Genomic DNA, 3518 nt, shown 5'->3' on the forward strand with positions numbered 1-3518 from the left:
CGACGACAAAATATGACTATCCAGTGCGCTCCCTTTTTGCCCTCTCACCTCTGGAACCATCTGTGGATAGGATTCAGCAAATGCCTGAATAGGACATCGTTCCCATCTGAGCTTAGGGGCAGGCATGGATTCTTAATGTATTCCATGCATTACTTTTCTGTCTTCCTTGCAGATGTAGCCCAAGCTGGCTAACCACAAAGAAATAAATCAACTACAAGATCACATTAGACATCAAACAGATGCAACAAACATAACACATGTTGCTCAGAAACTACTGTACCACCAGCAGCACAACTGAACCTACTCTGCACATTAAATAAAACCACACATATACACACCCCTCTTGTGGAACAGAATTTGTTTCAATCTTCATTTAAAACCACACAAAGAAGGCCCATAAAGAGAGGCACGACGCCTCACCCCAGCACCCGGGGCAGTGACATCATGGTGTCACACAACCTTGTGACGTCAACGCTTCAGCTTCTCCCCTGGGCAGAGCTTGGTGTGCCCCTTCCCGGCTTCTGTAAAGGCTCCTAGCCTTTAGGTAAGCTGAGATGGGGCACTGTGAAGCTCCACCCTTGGGAAGAAGGTCACAACATTCTCCCTGAGTGTGGGACTTGGTGCACCTCCTTTCGGTTTCTGTAAAGGCTGGGAACCTTTACAGAAACTGGGACGGGACACTGCAAAACCTGCAGTAGCCTGCATTCATGGAGATGATTGGACAGAGCCTGGGGGCAGTCATATGCCTCCCTGGTGTGGAACCCAGGGCATGCACCCCTCAGGCTCCACCCAAGATACACCACTGCCTGTAAAATCTCTCACGGGGGGGGGGGGCATTCCATGATGTGCCATCACCCAGAAGGCTCTGTTTCTGACATCTGAATCACACTCAACAGTGAATCCAAGAGTCAGACCTCTGAAATTGAAGGCTCCATATGGCCATCACAAGTAGCAGCTGACAGACCCTTCCTTCTCCATGAATTTGGTGGCTCCTCCTCTGAAGCCAACCAAAGTATTGCCACATTCACTAGTTGTGAATTCCATACACTAACAACACGGAATGCTGTTTCGAAGTTTCACCGTGCAGGTGCAGGATTGGGTAATGGGTTGAGTGTTGCATCCTCTCTGAAACTCAGCCTAGCCATGTCCCATCCTTGATCTGTTCTATTGACAATTAATAAGCACGTAGAAAGCAATTAATTTAACCTGGGCAACAAGCACAGTCAGTCCTGCCTGATGTGCCCTATGCAAGATGTTCCACTTGCGAACACCTGTTGTCCTGGGTATATATTATCTCCATAAGGTCAGGGCGTAAACATGCTTGGACTGAACTGAGCCATGGGAACTGAGTGCTAGAGGGCTGTGTAGATGTTTGTGATATGGGAGAGCCCAATTATCACATGGGCTGCCCTTACAGCAGCAGTGCTTCTGCTAAGGTGCTACTTCGCGGCTGAGCAGCAGAGAGGAGGCTCTGCCTTGGCAGAAGCAGCACTGCTGAAAAGGGTGCCCTACTTGATAATTGGGCTCTCAGCAGCATCTCCCTCTCTTATCCCTCTTGGTCTGCACCTTCCCCCGTAACACTCCTTGCCTTCTGAGGCCTGTCTCTCCCTCCCAGAGCCTTGGCAGAAATGGCGCTGCTGAAAGGGTGATGTTGGGAGACCCCAGTTATCACAGGGGCTGGATAATAAGCTTCTGTAGCTCATAGCTGGCCTTATGTTTGACACCCTTGCTCTCTAGGGTATGGCAGTTACTTCCCCAAAATAGGAAATTGCCCCAGGGGCTTCTACAGCATAGATGCTTGAAGTGCAACTTACCGTATTTTTTGCTCTATAAGACGCACTTTTTCCCCCCCAAAAAGTGGGGGGGAAAGTGTGTGCGTCCTATGGAGCGAATACTGCAAAAAACAAAAAAACAAAACTCCGCCCCTGGCCCCGTCCCCTGCCCGCTCTCTTCGGCTTCCCAGGAAAGTGTGGGTGGGATGGCAGTCTTGCTGAGCAAGCCCGCGTGTCTACTCAGAAGTAAGTCTCAGAGTCACTGGGGCTCACTCCCAGGAAAGCATGGGTGGGATGGCAGTCTTGCTGAGCAAGCCCCTAGAGCAGGGGTGCTCATTATGTCGATCCTCGAGCTACCAGTCCATCTCCAGGTGAAATGAGTCAATCGCGGGCTTCTCTCCTGTCCACGCATCCCTAGGAGTGAGCCCCTGGCAGGCTTGTGAGCCCAGGGAGCGAGCCTAGGGAGTGAGTCCAGGGAGCCCAGGGACTGAGACGGGCTCCTCCCTGGGAGAGGAGGCGCTGGCAGGCTTTTCTCCCGTCCACTCATCCCTGGGAGTGAGCCCCATTGGCTCTTCTGGGGCTGACTTACCTTTCCCCTGCTTTTGCACTGGTATGTATGGAGATCTGCACCCCCCCCCCCACTTCCATCTGTTGGTTCTGTGTGCAAGGGGTTTTGCAATGGTCTTGCTGTGATGCCTATACAGAGATCTTACCTGCCCCACACTTTTCCCCTGCTTTTGCACTGGTATGTATGGAGATCTGCGCCCCCCCCCCCCCACTTCCATCTGTTGGTTCTGTGTGCAAGGGGTTTTGCAATGATCTTGCTGTGATGCTTATACAGAGATCTTACCTGCCCCACACTTTTCCCCTGCTTTTGCACTGGTCTGTATAGAGATCTGCTCCCCCCCCCCTTGTATTGGAATCCAGGAAGATCTGGTGAGGAGGTAGATGTGGTGTCAGCAGTGGCCCCTTTAAGGGTAAGGCCTGGGCATCCAGCAGAGTGTGCTGCACAGCTGCAGCCACTGGAAGGCAATAGGGCCCTCAGGGATATAAGGAGTACCAGAGGCAGAAAGGGTTTGTGGGTTTTGAAGGAGTGCAGGTTGGAGGTAGGGGAGGAGACTGACTGGGTTTATTGAATTTGGAATCTGACTGTGGATTGTGACTGGACTTGGATACCCTGATGGATTTAATTGACCTACCTGGAACCTGACCTTGGACTGTAATTTGGCTTATTGGCTCTGGACTCTGATTTGGTAACTCTGATTGATGGGACTGATTTACTTGGCATCTGTGGACTGGAACTGGACTCACTTTTGCTTGCTGCACTGGTGAGTTGCACAAGGGGGACTGATCAGCCTTAAGCGGGCACGAGGCCCAGTGGATTGGAATTTGGCAGAACATCATTGTAGCAGAAAGATAATGTGATCCCGTTTGTGTGCACCTGCTTTTGTGAGCTTCATAAATTCTGACTCTAGCGATGATGAGTTCTTGATGTTTCCAGAAAACTAGAGTGCTCAAACCTTTAAGTCTCTCCATTTGTTAATGACAGTGATAATGGTTCTTAATGCCACTGTTGACTGCTGTTCACTTTACATGGTTCAAATGTTATTCTGTTATAGTTTATTAAATATTTTATTACACTATTTGGTTCAGAATATTTTTTTTCCTTGTTTTTCTCCTCTAAAAACTAGGTGCGTCTTATGGTCAGGTGCGTCTTATGGAGCGAAAAATACGGTAGTTTCCACC

The sequence above is a fragment of the Tiliqua scincoides genome, chromosome 8, assembly GCF_035046505.1.
Source record: "Tiliqua scincoides isolate rTilSci1 chromosome 8, rTilSci1.hap2, whole genome shotgun sequence".
NCBI lineage: Eukaryota > Metazoa > Chordata > Lepidosauria > Squamata > Scincidae > Tiliqua > Tiliqua scincoides.